General features: G+C 34.3%; 1 long non-coding RNA gene across 1 annotated transcript; it reads left to right on the plus strand.

Moving 5' to 3' along the window:
• Positions 1–207: 207 nt before the first annotated feature.
• Positions 208–868, plus strand: LOC120069485. The gene is made up of 2 exons (XR_005479555.1): positions 208–295; positions 415–868. It is a non-coding gene; the product is annotated as an uncharacterized LOC120069485 (long non-coding RNA).
• Positions 869–19,126: the final 18,258 nt, after the last annotated feature.

Raw genomic sequence — 19,126 nt, forward strand, 5'->3', positions numbered from 1 at the left:
TCTTCTCCTTATTCACATTGATATAAATCTCGAAACTATAAGCCTGACTAATTACAAACACATGAACACATATAGCTTAACGGTTAAGACTTGTGATATATATCCTCTCAACTCAATTTACTTACGTAGAATAAAGAAATAACAAGAAAGTCAAATAAAAACACTAAACATAAATCAAACCCTTATCCTATATAAACCCATTCCCCCCTACAAATATGATGTATCACACAAGAGCTAAAAGGGAAAGAAAAACAAAGTAGCTACAAATTCACAGCCAAGATGTCTACATGCAAAGGTACAACAATGACAATTCCAGTGTTTAATTATATATACTTTTTAGACTTAATTATATTAATATAAAATTTTTTGCAATAAATTAAGTAATGTTGTTTAATTTTGGTTTGACTCATTTAGGAAAGAGTTCGTGGCCTGAGTTAGTGGGTAAGTTGGGAAAAGATGCAGAGAAAATTATCGAGAAAGAGAACCCTTTGGTTGATGCTATCATTGTTGATGAAGGCTCAAATGTCACTTTTGACTTCAGGTGTGATAGGGTTTGGATCTGGGTTAGTCAGAAAACCAACATGGTTACCAGGACTCCTATTATTGGTTAATCCTTCGCAACCAAATTCTTGGACTCCAACTCTCATATAAAGTTCTTGTTTTGTTATGTTTCAACAAGTAAACACATGTTTTACCGACAATATGAATTTATGAATATGATGTTTGTATTTTGTTTTATGACGACATTTATGTATTAATGTTATTGTGTTTGTTGTACCCAAAATATTTGATATGTAATCTTATGAAGTAAACAAGTAAGTGAATTAAGACTTACCATTTACCGTGGTAAGGAAAATCAAGAAAAGTACAGAATGGGCTTCTTCTTACCATCACCTCGATCAAAACCTAACAGAAATTAATTAGAAGAAGATAAAATTAAAATTATTTTTTTTATAATTGACTTGTAACAGAATATATGCCCCATTCATTATTATCTTTCTCTCATATGATATTTGGTTTTATGAGTGAGTATGAGCATGTGAAAAACAGTGAGAAGAAAATCTCTGTTTTAGAGACTGATCCTTGAAAAGCTTGAATAAACTCTTCCATGGCTGCTTCAAACAGTGGATGTAGGCTATAATGCCGGACCACTATACATCTTGGCGTTGATCTTTTTATCTGAACTTTCCTTCTCTTTTTCTTGCTTCTTTTCAGATCAAGGTCGAGGCGAGTTCTTTGTTTTCTTCTCTTTGTTCTTCCTTTTTCCTTTCTCTGATCTGCATGTATGATAGAGAGTAAGAATAGAAGAAGAAAATCGTTTCATTAAAGCTGATACAGTAAACTAGGTGGACAACAATTAGATGTTTGATGTGTGGGTGTCTAAAGTTTACACGTGGATGATATGAATTTCTTCTGGTTTTTATTATTTTGTTTTATTATAAATTGGTATCAGGGCCTTCAAATTTCATCGATGGCTGTTGAAAGATATGAGATAGAAAAATTTATTGGAAATGGAGATTTTTAATCTATGGCAAAAAGGATCAAGATAATTTTGACTCACCAGAAAGCATTAAAAGGTTTTTAGAAGATCCTAAATCTTTACTTGAAACCCATATTGCTGAAGAAAAACAATCGATAGAAGAGACTGCCTGTAGAACTTTATTGCTGAATATATCTAATAATGCAATGAGACATGTTATTGATGAAGCAACAACTCACGATGAGTGGAATAGACTCCAAACCCTGTATGTTAAAATGGATTTTCCAAGTAAGATCTTTTTGAGAGAAAAATAGTTTTCTTTTAAAATGAATGCAATCAAGTCTTTAGATGAGAATTTGGATGAGTTTAAGAAACTGGCCTCTGTAATAAATCAAACTGATGAAAAACTAGGCAGTGAAAGTGAGGCAACAATTCTAATAAATTCCCTTCCAGAAGATTATAAAGATGTGAAAGTAGCCTTGAAATATGGTAGGGACACCATCACTATTGACTCAGTCATTGCAACAATCAGACGTAAAGAGCTTGAGTTGAAGTCTGATTCCAAAGCAACTAGTAGTGGTGAGACATTGATCTCAAAAGGGAAGAGTAACTATTTCAAGAAGAATAAGTTTGTTAAAGGCCTAAGATTCCACAAATAGAAAGCACCTCTCAAATGTTTTTATTGCTACAAAGAAGGACATTTCAAAACAAATTGTCTAGAACTAAAGAAGAAGTTAGCGAAGAAACCTAAAGAACATGGTAGAGCAGATATTTCTATTGAAGAAGAATGGTTTGAGTACATAGAATTTTTTTGGCAGTCATAAATGAAAAGACCATGGATAGAAAAACTTAGGAAAAGAAAGGTTGGGTCTTAGACTCAGGGTGTACCTTTCACATGACTCCTCTAAGCTAGTGGTTTGTATCCTATAATTTGTAATATGGAGGCTTAGTTTACAAGAAAAATGGCAATGGCTGTAAAATCATTGGAAAAGGCTCAATGTTGGTCAAACTAGGGGACAATAGAGAAATTCTGCCAAAAGAGGTAAGACATGTTCCTAATTTGAGAAGAAATCTTATTTCAATCAGAATGCTTGATGAAATAGGGTGCTCAATCATGGTTAGTGGAGGATCTCTGAAGGTTGTAAAATATTCTAGAGTAATTTTAGAGGTTAAAAAGTAGAATGACTTGTACATAATCAGGAATATCTGCCCTAAGGACAATGCCCTGATATCCCAGAGTGATAGAGATGAAGAACTCAAATTATGGTATAGAAGGCTGTCACATATCAGTGAAGGAGGCCTTAAAGAGCTTCTAAAGCATAGGACAATCAAATCAAGAGGTACTAAAAAGTTGAGATTTTGTGAGCATTGTGTCTTTGGCAAGTCTAAAAGACTTTAAGTTTACAAAAGACCAACACTCAACCAAGGAGATTTTAGGATATGTTCATGCAGATGTTTGGTGTCCATCTAGAACTCCTTCTCTTGGTGGCTTGAGGTATTTTCTGTCATTTGTGAATGATTACTTAAGAAAGGTCTGAATTTTTATTATTAAATCAAAGGATCAAACCTTTGAAAAATTCTGAGATGGAAAGCAAAAGTGGAGAACCAAACCAGTAGAAAAATAAAGTTCTTAAAGACTGATAATGGTCTTGAATTTCTTAGTGGTTCTTTTAATAAATTTTGTGTTGATCATTGTATAACAAGACATAAATCAACACCCTCACCCTTCAGCAAAATGGAGTAGTTGAAAGAATGAATCGAACTATCATGGAAAGAGTCAGATGTATGTTGTCAGAAACTTACTTATCCTATGTTTTTTAGGTTAAAGCTACTGCCACAACTACCTATACTATTAATAGAAGTCCTAGCACCTCTATAGATCTCTTTACTCTAGAGGAGAAATGGTGTGGTCATCCACCAAGTCTTGTTAATCTTAGAATGTTTGGTCGTATTGCATATATACACCTTAAGCAAGAAAAGTTAGAGCCTAGAGCTTAAAATGTATGTTCTTGGGATATCCAGAAGGTTCAAAGGGCTATAAACTTAGGGACTTTAAATCTAAAAGAAGCATTGTATGTCGAGGTGTTAACTTTAGAGAAGAGGAATTCTATATGGAATCAGAAAAGGATTCGCAGACAGAGAAGTTTTTCCATGAAGGGTACAACTCTAAGACTCAGGTGGAGTTCTATGAAGAAAATAAAGAAAAGTTGTCTAATGAGTAGGTTGATACTGAAAATACTCATGATTCTGAACCAGTTGTTGAAAATGATGATGAACAACAACAAGATGCAACATCTTCTCTGGATCTGTCTACTTATACTCTTTCGAGAGATAGACATAGAAGAGAGATAAGGCCTCCTACAAGGTATGTACAAGCTGATTATGTTTCTTATGTTTTGAATTTTGTAGAAGAACTTTTAAATGATGAACCTCAATCATATGAAGAAGCCATTAGTTGTAATGAAAGAGATTTCTGGTTGAAGGCTATGAAAGAAGAACTTGACTCCCTATATAAAAATAAAACATGGGATCTAGTTGTTATATCTCCTAAATAAAAGGTTATTTCTTGTAAATGGATGTTTAAGAAAAAAATTAAAAAAGACAAGTGAAGGTGGAGTCAAATACAAGGTCAGACTTGTTGCGAGAGGATTCACACATAGAGAGGGGGTGGATTACCCAGAAATATTTTCCCTTTTTATCAAACATACATCCATAAGAGTTCTATTGGCAATTGTAGCATGTAAGTGATGGAGTTAGCAAGCACTTAGCGGAAGCAAACAAAATCATTAAGCACTCTTATTCATTAATTTTAGCAATAAAGAAAGTATGTTCATAAGATAAAAAGAGGGTTTCAGCAACATATCTTTGAGGAACTCTCTTCAACTTTGAATTCAGCTTGAATTTCCACAACAACTCCTTGTAGACCACCACCTGATCTCCCCTACTATTCTCTTGGACCTTAAATAGAATTGTGGAATTCAAAATGAGCTTTAATTTAGGAAATTTTAGGGAGAAGAAGACTGAATTTTTTGGTTAAGTTGAAGAACTCTTCTTCCTAGAAAACCACAACAAAATCAACTTGCATGACCCCAATTCTCAGTCTTTGAACTGAGTATTTCTTCACCTTCAACATGCCATTGATCTTCACGAGAGAATGACACCTCAATTGAAGAAGGTAGTGGAATTTCATGGTGTTCAATGGGGATGAATCTACTAAGTGAAATTTCTCACATTTTTAATTGAATTCATAATTCAATTTAAATAAATTTTGAAATCAAAATTTCAATATTTATAGATATCTATATATATATTAATACAATAATTAATAGGGGCCTTTTTAAATAAAAAAATATTTAAAAATATTTACATTTTATAGCAAAAAGTTACAAAAGTACACAAAACTTTTTGGCACTTTTTATTATAAAGTGTAAAATATTTTTGGGATTTTTCTATTTATAAAATTTTTTCTAATTAATATATAATTTCAATAAATGTATACAAAATTAATTCAATAATTATTTTCAAATAAAATTAATTTTTAATAAGTAATTAAACAATTTAATTAACTATATTAATTTAATATCAAATTAAATTAATAAAACACCAATTCTTTAATCATGAATCTCTATTCATGTAATTAATATTTAAATCATATTTAAATATTATCCAATTCTCCAATTTCGTTTAATTCGATAATTAAATGTGTAATTATATCGTATATAAGTACTAATTCCCTCAATTCGTATTTGAATGCTTCAAATTTACTCATCACTCTATTTTAAGGTTTAATCCGTTTTTGAGCTAGTAAGGGGACCTAATGAACCTATAGATCATGGACTCCAACGATCCGAGATTAATTGGTTAAACTCCTTAAACCGAATTAATTAACATTCGTTAACTACCGAGTCACTCCACTAAAGCCCAGTAGTTGCACTTCCCTCACTGTAGATATAATTCTGTCTACTTGATTTAACCATAATCAGTAAGTCGACCCTTCATAGATTGTTCGTAATAATGGCTAGGTCAAAATGTTGTTTCACCCTCGAGATTACATCTTCCTCCTTAAGTTTCACTGATCCTCTAATGAACAATTGGTTTGTGATCTAACTACCAAATCAAGTTTCTCGGGCCATTGAGAGGGTGGGGCCCCTTGTTCAAGATCTAGAATCAATACTTAAGACAACAACTTTTCTACTATCTCTAAAAGTGGTAGGAATGAATTCCGTCTTACACCTTATGTCCCCAGTTATTTACTCGATCTTATCCTTGAAATGGGAGGCTCGATGCTATTAAGCCAACCCTCACCTATGCAAATCTAAGGATAATCACAAATAAACAAGAGTTCGTAGTTAGCTTAGGATTAAGGTCCAGTTACCTAGGTCATCTTTTGAAACAACTAGTCTTAAACAGTAAACAACGTTATAAAGTAAGAGTGACTTATTTCTTAGTTCGGTCTTATATACACTCTTTGCATAGGACGCCTCCACTCGCATGTCTTCACATGAACGATTCAGGATCACATCATTTGTACTAAATACAAAGTGGACCGCATCTGATAGTGTTATCAGAATAAGGTACCCAACTTTATTTGTATACTATAGATCGTTTTGGTTATCTACTCGAACTTGATCCACTCTTATGTCTCCACATAAAGTCTAAGTACCTATGTAATAGCCATGGATCTTAGTTTATTGGATTTAGGCTTTATAAGTGCAATTTACATATTCAATAACATATTTATTAAATAAAATCTCTATAACATCTTTATTGCAAATAGAATATATTTTAATTTTACAAACTACAAGTTTTAGGACATACAACCCAACAATAAGAACTTACAATTTCAACAGATGGATGTGAAAACCACTTTTCGCCATGGAAATTTAGATGAAGAAATCTTTATGAAGCAGCCAAAGGATTTTTATAGTAGAAAAGAACAAGAACATATTTGTAAGCTGAAGAAGTCCCTATATGGAATTATGCAGTCTCCTAGGTATTGGTATATGAGATTTGATGACTTCATAACAAGCATAGGCTTCAAAAGAAGTCACTTTGATCCTTGCGTGTATACTAAAGAAGCTACAAAAAATGTAAAACTTTATCTTCTACTATATGTCGATGATGTGCTTTTGACTGGAAAGAACATGGAAGAGTTAAGAGGAATTAAGAAGGTCTATCTCAAGAATTTGAAATGAAAGACTTAGGGGCAATTAACAGAATCTTGGGGATGGAAGTTTTTAGAAACAGATCAGATGGCGAGTTGTATGTTTGTCAGAATAATTATGTCAAGAAAATCCTGAAGAAATTCAATATGGCAAATGCTAAGAGTGTTGGTACACCTCTTGCTCAACACTTCAAGCTCCTGGTTAAAGACTCTCTTAAAGAAAAAGAAGAAATAGAGAGAATGAATCGAGTTCCATACTCAAATGCCACAACTAGTGTTATGTATCTTATGGTTTGTACTAGACCTAACTTGGCACATTGTTCAAGTCTTGTAAGCAGATACATGAGCAATCCTGATAAGAATCATTGGGAGGCTGTGAAATGGATATTTTGATATCTAGGAGGATCTAAGAGCAGATGACTTTTGTACAAATATCCTAATTCCACGAATCTGATTTTATCTGGGTTTACGGATTCAGACTACATAGGAGACCTAGATAAAAGAAGATCACTCACTGACTACTGTTTTGTACTTGGGGGAAATATTGTTTGATGGAAATCTACTACCCAGTCGATAGTAGCTTTATCAACTCTAGATTGAGTTTATTGTCGTCTTAGAAGTAGTAAAAAAAGCTGTGTGGTTAAAAGGTTTGATCGAAGAGCTAGGCTTTAATCAACATTTAGTAAATATCTTATGTGACAATCAAAGTGAAATTCACCTAACTAAAAATCAATAGTTTCATGATTGATCGAAGCACATTGACATACGATTACATTTTGTAAGGGACATTGTGGAGAAGGGAACAATAAAAATTTCTAAAGTAAAAACAGAGGAAAATGCAGTAGATATATTAACCAAATTTGTTACCCGGTCAAAGCTTGAGCACTGTTTGAAGTTGCTTAAGATTAAAGACCTCTCCCTCAAGGAGTAATCTGAAATGAGAAGTCGGGAATGGAAGTTTTAATTCAAGGTGGAGAGTTGTAAACAAGTAAGTGAATTAAAACTTACCATTTACCGTGGTAAGGAAAACAAGCAAAGCACATAATGGGCTTCTTCTTACAATCACATCGATCAAAACGTAACAGAAATTAGTTAGAAGAAAATGAAATTAAAATGATTTTTTTATAACTGACTTGTAACAAAATATATGCCCCATTCATCATTATCTTTCTCTCGGATGATATTTAGTTTTACAACTGAGTATGAGTAGAGCATGTGAAAAACAATGAGAAGAAAACCTCTGTACTTATCTTGTAGAGACTGATCCTTGAAAAACTTGAATAAACTCTTCCGTGGCTGCTTCAAATAGTGGATGTAGGATATAATGGCAAACCACTATACATCTTGGCGTTGGTCTTCTTCTTTGAACTTTCTCTCTCTTTTTCTTGCTTCTTTTCAGATCAAGTTTTAAGGTGAGTTTTTCATTTTCTTCTCTTCGTTCTTTCTTTTTCCTTTCTTTGATCTGCATGTAGAAAGTAAGAATAGAAGAAAAAATCGTTTAATTAAAGCTGATACAATAGTAAACTAGATGGACAACAATTAGATGTTTGATGTGTTGATGTCTAAAGTTTACACGGGGATGATTTGATTTTCTTCTGATTTTTTGTTATTTCGTTTTTATTACATGTTATTTTATATATATATATATATATATATATTTCTTTTTCTATTTCTATTTCTATCTTAGTACACACGTCTTTGTAAATTTTTAATTCTATTTATTTGTATCATAATCGACCTGCTGAACATGAATATATGTATATAGCTTGGTGGTTACAGGTTATATCATCCATGAGTCTAACAATTTAGAGCTCCACTAAAAAGTATGATATACTTTTAGTTGTCAATTGAGGGTGCGTGAATCTATAATGGATGAGATTTAACTATGTAATTTAATGAAAATAATAAATTCATAAAATAATATTATAGGATCTGTGAATGTATACTAAGTCATGTGAATACTAAGTCTTCTGTATACTAGGTCTCATTTGGAGAGTCTTTAAGTTTTGGTTAATTTAGTTAGGCTCTATTCTTAGGGTGTTAATATAGTATTTATACCCCTGTACAGTTCCTTGTAAACACACACTTAATAAATACATCTTTCACAAGGTATCAGAGCCTTGCTCGATAGTTTCTTCTTCCTCTTGTTCTCTGTCTAAAGCCACTGTGAAAAACTCGATCCTCGATCCTGTAGCTTTTGTGAAAAACTCGATCGTCGACCCCCACTGTGCAGAACTCAACCCCTGATCCCCGGTCCAAAAATTGATCGAACTTGATCCCTGAATCCCGGTTCAGAACTCGATCCTTGATTAAACTCGATCCCTGATTTCCTAGAACTCGACCCTTGATCCCTTCAGCCAAGTCGATCGAACTTGATCCTCGATTCCCCAGAACTCGACCCTTGATCCCTTTAGCCAAGCTGCCAAGCCTCCCTTGTTGTCCCTAGTTTTCTTTTCCTTCCAAGCCGCCAAGCCACATGGAAAAGGATCATGTATTTCATCCCAATAGTACTATTCTTGATGGGAAAAATTATATTACTTAGGTCCATCAAATGAAGAGTTTCTTAATCGGGCATAAATTATGGCAAATCGTCACTGTTGATATTCCCCAGCCAGTCAAGATATCCATTGAGGAAGATGCTAGATTTATTGAACGACTAGAGGATTGAGACAATGAAAACCATCAAATCATCACTTGGATCAGAAATCATCTATACTGACCATTCACGTTCAGTTTGATGTGTTTGATGATGTCAAGAGTTTATGGGATTTCATGTCTACTCGGTTTCAGTCCGTTGGCTTAGCTCACTACTATTAACTGCACAATACTCTGATTAATCTTACTCAGAGACAGGGCAATCTATTAATGACTACTTGGTTACACTTCAGCCAGTCTTGACATAATTGGATCAAGCTAAAATTAGTACTGATCACCTTTGCCTTATTAAGGTTCTTATGGGACTTCATCTAGAATATGAGTTGATTCGTGCTGCTTTGCTCTATCGTAGCCCTCTTTTATCTCTAGATGCAACAATTTAGGAAATTCTGTTTGAAGAAAAATGTCTTGGCATCACTTCTTCCCGGCAATCGGAGGTTATACTCGTCAACACTCATATGCCTGGTACTTCTAGAGCTTCCTTTTGTAAAAACTATAAGCTCACTGGGCATAAGTTTGCTGATTGTCCAAAAATCGAGTGCAGATACTATCACAAAAGAGGTAATATTCTGGACAACTGCCGTACAAGACCACCGCGGCCACCAGGACATACCTCAAAGTCTCGATCTTTTACACTTGATCCTTGCTCTGCCTCTTCTGCTGCTGCCTCTGAACCTTCCTCATCTACTTTTCAAATGAATGACTTACAAGACTTGCTTAAACAGGTGATTTCATCCAATTCCTCCGCGCTTGTGGTCTCTCCAGGTAATAGATGGCTTCTTGAGTCCACTTGTTGCAACTATATGATGTCTGATTTTTCTCTTTTGTCTGCACCTACTCCTGCCAAATCTTTTCCTCCCATTTATGCTACTAATGGTAATTGCATGACAATATCCCATGTTGGCTCCGTTGACACTTCTCTGTTACAACTTTCCAATACGTATTGTGTTATAAATCTGTCTTTTAATCTTGTCTCCGTCGGGCAATTATGTGACCTTGGTTTAACTGTGTTCTTTTCTTCTACTGGGTGTCAGGTTCGGGATCCGCAGTGGAGATAGGCGATTGCTATAGGCTGCAAAGTTGGAAGATTGTTTGAGCTCACATCTCTTCGGCTTCCTATTTTTTCTCTTTCTTCCCCTATCACCGACTCTACTATCTATTAGTGGAACCTCTATCTTGGTCATACTTTTTCTGAAAAACTTCGTCATTTAATCTCTAGTCATAATTTGAATACTCTCTAAATTTGTATCTTTTGACTGTTTGAATTGCAAACTTGCCAAACAACCCACATTGTCTTTTTCTCAGTCTAATTCTATAAGCAATAGTCCTTTTGACTTAATTCACTTTGATATTTGGGAACCCACTCCTATTTCCACTATCAATGTGTATCACTACTTTGTTTTATTCATTGATGATTACTCTTAGTTTACTTGGATATATTTCCTTAAACATCGCTTTTCCCTATCTCAAATATATATTGATTTTGCTAACATGGTTCACACTGAGTTCTACTCGCCCAATCAAAGTTCTGCATACGGATAACGCCTTGGAACATAAGGACTCCAGGCTTCTTTCTTTTCTCACCTAGCAAGATGCTCTTATGTAGCGCTCTTGTCCTCATACCTCTCAACAAAATGGATGAGCAGAGTGGAAAGATCGTCACATCCTAGACTCTATCCGGGCCCTGTAGGATTGTATCAACAATAGCAGAAGCACAAGGATCATCTAAGCATTCAAATTCACTAATTTTGGCAAAATATAAAGCATGCTTTTGCAGAAAAAATGAGTTTCAAGACATATCTCTTGTAGAACTTCTTCAAAGCTCCTTCACCAGCTACATCTTCTCCAAATCTTGTTGTAGACCACCTCAAGATCTTTCCCACTATTCTCTTGGTGCTCTAGATTGAGTTATGGGACTCAAAACAAGCTTGAATCAAGGGATGAAGGAGAAAAACTCACTGCTGCAACCTTGTTGAATAACTTTTCTTCAAACCAGTTTTTCTCTAAAAAACTCTATAAATTGCATGCCCGATTTTCACTCAAATCTCTTCATTATATTATAGATCAACATGCAAAGAGAAGAATTGCATGAGTTGCAGCTCATGCTTGGAGAAGACAAGGTCAAGACATTGCTTCATGTGTGAGTTACTTAGGTGATGGATAATGGAAAAAATCTTTTTTTCCATTCAAGTGTTTTGTTTTGTTTTTATTTTTCAATTTTATCTCAAAAAATCAAAAATTGATTTTATTAAATCTATTTTGATTTTAAAATAAAAAAATTAATTAATTTCATAAATTAATTATTAAATAAAATTTACTAACTAGTAGGGGGAACTCGCAGACCTACAGACCATGAGCTCCAACGATCAGAGATTAATTGGATAAACTCATTAGACCAAATTAATCAACATTCGTTAACTAATTGGTCANATTTAATATCAAATATTAAATTAATTTTAACACATATCCATCTTTATATATTTAAATCATATATAAATTCTTCTATTTCGTTTAATTCTAAATTTAAACATATAATTATATCTCATATAATTACTAATTTCCTTAATTCTAATTTGAACATTTCAAATTAACTTATCACGCTATTCTAGAGCTAGTCCATTACGAGCTAGTAGGGGGATCTCGCAGACCTACAGACCATGAGCTCCAACGATCAGAGATTAATTGGATAAACTCATTAGACCAAATTAATCAACATTCGTTAACTAATTGGTCACTTCACTAAAGCCCATAGTTGCACTCCCCTCATTGTAGATATATTATGTCGACATGATTTAACCATAATCAGCAAGTCGACCCTTCACAAGTTGTTTGGAATAACGGTTGGGTCAAATATCTATTTTACCCCCGAGATTACGTCTTATTCTTCAAGTACCTACTGATCCTCTAATGAACAACTAGTTTTTGATCCAATCACCAAACCAAACTCTCTCAACCCAGTGAGAGGGTGGGGCCCCTTGTTCAAGACATGGATTCAGTACTTGAGAGAACAACCTTTCTCCTATCCCTAAATAGGGTAGGCGTGAACTTCGTCTTGCACCCTATGTCCCCACCTATCTATCCGGTCTTACCCCTAAAATGAGAGTCTTATTGAGCCGGCGTTGTTGAGCCAACCCTCAACTATGCAAATCTAAAGGCAATCCTGAATAAACAGGAGTTCATAGTTAGCTCAGGATTAAGATCGAGTTACTTAGGTCATCTAGGTGAAATAGTCAGTCTTAAACAGTAAACAACGTTATAAAGTAAGAGTGACTTATTTCTTGGTCCTGATCTTATGCAAACTCATTGCATAGAACGCCCCCACTTTTCATATCATAACATGTATGAATTAGAATCACATCGTATGTAGCACTTTACAACTCTTTGTAACAACTACAGAGTAGACCGCATCCAATGGTGTTACCAGAAAAAGGTACCCAACCTCATTCATGTACCATAGATTATGTTGACTATTTACTCGAACCCGATCCACTCTTATGTCTCCACATAAGCTTCAAGTATGCATACAATAGCCATAGGTCTTAGTTTATTGGATTTAGACTTTCATACAATTTATGAGATCAATAACAAGTATATTGATAATAGAAAATGTTTATTATTTTACAAACTGCGAGTTTTTAGGACATAAAATCCAACAGGTCTAACTTCTGTTTGCCTTCTGTCCTGCAAAGTTTTGGGTTGAAATTGCTCTTACCTTTGTCTACACAATCAATCATCTTACTTCATCTATTCTTCAAAATGCTTCTCCGTTTGAACGCTTATATGGTACTTCTCCTGATTACTTTAACCTCAAGGTCATTGGTTGTGCATGTTTTGTACTTCTTCACCCTTATGAACATACCACATTAGAACCACGTGCCCGTCTTTGTTGCTTTCTTGGCTATGAAACTGAACACAAAGGTTTCTGTCGTTAGGACCCTTTCTCTAACAGATTGCGCATCTCCCGCCATGTCACTTTTTGGGAGCACACTACGTTATCTAGTTTCTCTACTTTTCATGATTCTCTCTTGAGTCCTCTTCCCTATGATTCTAGCGATTCGGTTGATCTTTTCCCTTCTTCCACATTTTCTAATGATTCTGAGCTTGAACAATCTATGCTTGTCTCTATTGACCTTGATCAGCCATCCGTCCCACCTATGGAATCTGGACCCGTTCATGACCCTGCCTCTTCTGTTCGACGTTCCACTAGGTAAGGGCACCTCCTACTCACGTTTGAGATTTTTACTATTTTTCTACTATCAGTTCCTTGGTTGAACCTACCTTCTTTCGTGAGGCAAATACTAATCATCTACAGTAGCAAGCTATGAAAGAAGAACTTCAGGCTCTCAATAAAATGCACACATGGGACTATGTTGACTTACCCTCGGAAAGAAACCCATTAGTTGCACGTGGATCTACAAGATTAAGACTCACTCTGACGGTTCTATTGAGCGTTATAAAGCTGGGTTGGTAACAAAACGATATTCTCAAGAGTATGGGATTGATTTTGAAGGGACCTTCGCACATGTGGCACGAATGACATCTGTTTGGTGTCTCTTAGCAGTTGTTGCAGTTAAACAGTGGCCACTTTTTCAAATGGATGTTAAGAACACCTTCCTTAATAGGCCTTATCTGAGGAAGTATACATGCAACCGCCCTTCGGTGTCTTTTGTCCATCCTGGAAAGTATGCCTCCTCCGAAGAGTATTGTATGGTTTGACAAAAGCCCCTCGAGCTTGGTTCGTAACTTTTAGTTCCACTATCATTCAACTTGGATATACATCCAATTCTCATGACACGATACTATTTACGCGACAGACAACTCATGGTATTGTTCTTCTTTTCCTGTATATTGATGATATGATTATTACTAAGGATGATCCTCAAGCTATCTTTGATCTACAACACTATCTTGGCGAACACATTGAGATGAAGAATTTGGGTTCACTTAGTTACTTTCTTGGCCTTGAAGTATTATTGAGCTATGCCAGTTATTCGTTGTCTCAAGTAAAGTATGCCTCAGATCTTTTGGTGCACTCTGGTATTATTGACTCTGCTACAGCTCCAACACCACTCGATCCCAATGTTCGCTTGACTCTGTTTGATGGAATTCCACTTGAGGATGCCAGTCTCTATCGTCAGCTTGTCAGCAGTCTTATTTATCTGACAGTCACTCATCCTGACATTGCATATGTTGTTCACATTGTTAGTCAGTTCATGGCTGCCCTTCGGACCATTCTTTTTACTGCTGTTCTTTGTATCCTCTGTTATGTCAAAGGTACTTTGGGGCATGGACTTCAATTTTCTTCCCAGTCTTCCTTGGTTTTATCAGACTATTATGATGCTGATTGGGTTGTGATCCTACTGACTTGTATTCTACCTCCGGTTATTGTTTCTACCTTAGTGATTCTTTCATTTCTTGGCGTAGTAAGAAACAGAGCGTTGTTTTCCGTTCTAATACGTAGTCTGAATATCGTGCTCTTGAGATACTACGTTCGAACTTTTGTGGCTTCGTTGGCTTCTTGTTGATATGGGAGTCCTTCAGTCGTCGCCACTAGGCTTCACTGTGATAATTGTAGTGCCATTCATATTGTTCACAATGATGTCTTTCATGAACACACCAAGCATATTGATAATGATTTTCACTTTGTTCGTATCATCTCCTGAGCGAAACTATGATGTTACGCTCTATTTTCACTGCTGAGCAACCCATCGACATTCTCACCAAAGCTTTTCCTCCTTGTCGTTTTCTCCAACTACTTAACAAACTAAAGTTGATTTCTACTTTACCACATTGAGCTTGAGGGAGGGTGTGAATGTATACTAAATCATGTGAATACTAAGTCTCCTATATACTAGGTCTCCTTTGGAGAGTCTTTAGGTTTTGGTTAATTTAGTTAGGCTCTATTCTTAGGGTGTTAATTCAGTATTTCTATACAGTTCCTTGTAAACACACACTTGATAAATACATCTTTCATGGGATCTAAATGAAATATTTCTAACTTAAACATATGTATTATTCAACCAAAGGACTAGAGGTTCAATTTTAACCACCCCACCGGATCAATGAAATTTCATTATTATCAAGCTCAATTATTAATGATTATCAAATTGTTTGCCAAATGTGTATCTTAATCCCCATTGGTGTGTCCTTTGTAAAATGTTGGATTGTATCACACGTAGCGAAAGCGATGAGGATCAATAAGCACTCTAATTCATTAATTTTGGCAGAAACTAAAGCATGCTTACACAGAAATTAATGGGTTTCAAGTCATACATTTGAAGAACTCTTGAAATCTCGATTTCCAGTTGCAAATCTCTCCAAATCTTTGTGCAAACCACCACAAGATCTTCTCTACTATTCTCTTGGTGCTTTAGATTGAGCTGTGGGACTCAAAATAAGCTGGAATCAAGGGAACTTGAAGAATAGCTCAGTAGCAACCCACTTGAAGAACTCCCTCTTCAACCAAATTTTCAGCAAAATTCTTTTGATTGCATTGCCTCAAATTCACTCCAATATCTTCAATATATTGCAAAACATCATACAAGAAGAATGACTACATGAGATGCAACTCATGCTTGAAGTAATTGAAGCTAAAGATGGTGGGTTTAGTGTGAGCTACTTGAAGATGATGATGGAAAATCCCAATTTTTCATTTGTGTATTTTTCTATTTCCAAAATCTAAATTTTATTTTAAAATCACATTTGATTCAAAAATAAAAATTTATTAATTTTAAAAATTAATTTCATAAGTTAATTTTCTAATAAAATTAATAAATAATTATTTAAACAATTTAAATAATTCTAATTAATTTAATATCCAATATTAAATTAATTTTTATACAAATTCATCTTACATTATATTTAAATCATATTTAAATATTTATTCTCAATTTCGTTTGATTCTAATTTGAACGTTTCAAATTAATTTATCACGCTACTTTAGAGCTAATCCGTTTCAGGGGGACTCTCGTGGACCTACGATCATGGGCTCCAACGATCCGAGATTAATCGGCTAAACTCATTAGACCGAACTAACCCCCATTTGTTAATTAATGGGTCACTCCACTAAAGCCCATAGTTGAACTCCCCTTGTAAATATATATGTCCACTCGATATAACCATGATTAGTAAGTTAACCCTTCACAGGTTGTTTGTAATAACGACCGGGTCAAATCTCTGTTTTACCCCAAAATTAGCTCTTGTTCCTTAAGTCCCACTGATCATCTAATGAACAATTGAATTATGATCCAGATACAATCGAGTCCCTCTCGGGCCAGTGAGAGGGTGGGGTCGCTTGTTCAAAACCCAAAATCAGCACTTAAGGGAATAACCTTTCTACTATCGCTAACAGCAGGTAGGAATTAATTCCATTTGCACCCTATGTTCCCAGCTATGTACCCGGTGTTACCTCTAAAAGGGGAGGTTATTGAGCCGGCGCTGTTGAGCCAACTCTCACTTATGCAAATCTAAGGATAATCCCAAATAAACAGGAGTTCATAGTTAGCTCAGGATTAAGGTCAAGTTACCTAGGTCATCGCTTTGAAATAGTTAGTCTTAAATAGTAAACAATATTATAAAGTAATAGTGACTAATTTCGTGGTCCGATCTTTGTAGAAACCCTTTTGCACAAGGACACCCCCATTCCTCATGTCCCAACATGAACGAATTAGGATCACTTCATTTGTAGCACTTTACAACAATTTGTAACAACTACAGAGCAGGCCACATCCAATAGTGTTACCAGAATAAGGCACTCAATCTTATTCATATACTATAGATCATTTTGACTATTTACTCGAACCTGATCCACTTTTATGTCTCTACATAAAGTTCAATTACTCATCTAATAGTCAAGGGACTTTTAGGTTTATTGGATTTCTAATAAGCAAAACATCTATTCAATAACACCTTATTGAATTTTTCAGAATAAGTTCTATTGTTTACAAACCACGAGTTTTAGGACATAAAACCCAACATAAAAACCAGGTGAGTTAGCTAAACACATTTTCGTCCACTGCCCTTTCGCTACTGAAATATGGTCTACCCTTAATGGTGTTGCTATCCACCCCCCACCCGATTTGCTGCCTGATATGCTCAATGCACGGTCTCATATTAAACAAAGTTCTAGAAAGAAAATTTTGTGGTGTAATCTGATTGCTGTTGCTCTATGGTGTATTTGGCTGGAGTTGTACTTTCCAAAATGATGCCAAACCAGCAAGAAACCTTTGGGAAGACATACTTCACCTCAATGCCCGATGGTGCATTATATATATATATATATATATATATATATTTACGATAGTTATTGTATTTCGTTAAATTAGAAGGCTTTTCTCTAGCATCTCCTTTAAACTTTTGGGTTCTTGCTCTTCTGTACATATTTTTCATGAATGCATCGTTTTGAGACCTGGGCCTGATGAGGGTGCTAAGAGTGTATCAACCTAAGTTGAGATATCCAAGTGCATCAATTAATCCCTCGACCTCTAGTTCTTTGTTCCAAAAAATAAGAATTTGGAAAATAGTATATAGATATTCATTGAGAATGGGTACGTATACATTCTTTGGTTATCAAACGATCATTTGTAGTAATTAACCAATTATATATATATATATCACCTAACAAGAAACAATATTGTAGGGGCTTGAATACAGGATATCCTAAAACAACTTGCTTTGATACTATCTTAAATCACCAATTGACCAAAAAACTTTAGTTAATAGGTAGAGATAAATTTAATTATATATCATCAAACACTAACACATACTTAATGTCAATTGAGCTAATCTTGCTTCACCAATGATCCATGTTTAACAATAATTTTCTCACCTATTATATACAACACTGTATATCTCTCTATCCGAGATGTAGAGTAAAAGCGTAAGTTTCAACAACAAAAACAACAAAAAGAAATACTGCTGCTTGAATAGTCGAATAAACTTTTATAATTTTAAAAAATACAGCTATAAATTTTTACTTATTTGCCTAACTTGAATAAACTTTTTGTTTTTTGTTTTTGTTTTTCTTTTTCGAGGAAGCTAAAATTTTTGTATTTTACTCCCTCGAAAAATCCACTTATTATGTTCTTTTATCATTTAACTTTAAACTCTAATACAATCAAGGCACACATTCACTCCAATAAATTATTAATATTATAAAGATAAGAATACCTTGTAAAATTGGACTAAAATATGCTGATGTAGTTATCAACCTAGTTGAGAATTTAAGATGTTCTAGTATGTCTACTGATCTCTTATTAAATAAAAGACTTAAAATAATGATCTTTATTATATATATGAGAAATTTTCATAAATATAAAAATTGTCAAATTATTTACAAAAATACCCAAAAAACAAAATACTGATAGATGTTGATCGCCGATCACATAGTATCAATGATAGACTTATATCAGTTTCTATTACTAATAAACACTAATAGACTTTTATTAGCTTCTATCAAAGAAGATTGAATTTTTCTATTTTGTGTAAATAATTTTCCTTATTTTTCTATTTTTGAAAATTCTTTAAATATATATATATATATTTAATAGGTTACGTGTTTTATGACACATGCCATTGATGAAGAAATTAAAGATTTTGATACGTTGTTGAATTAAAAAAAATGAAAAACCACTCTAGGCCATATAAAAGGTGTGAAATTATTTGCAAGTTATTCAATCTAAATTCAATTCAACTATTTTGACAAAGAGAATCCTTTCGTGTTTCGACCTTTTATTTTATCCATACAATTTCAAATACTTTGCATAAAAATACAATTTATATCAAGAAAAACTCCTTCTCTGTTCCATTTTTCTAACAATAACTTTTCT

The sequence above is a fragment of the Benincasa hispida genome, unplaced genomic scaffold (assembly GCF_009727055.1).
Source record: "Benincasa hispida cultivar B227 unplaced genomic scaffold, ASM972705v1 Contig425, whole genome shotgun sequence".
Lineage (NCBI taxonomy): Eukaryota > Viridiplantae > Streptophyta > Magnoliopsida > Cucurbitales > Cucurbitaceae > Benincasa > Benincasa hispida.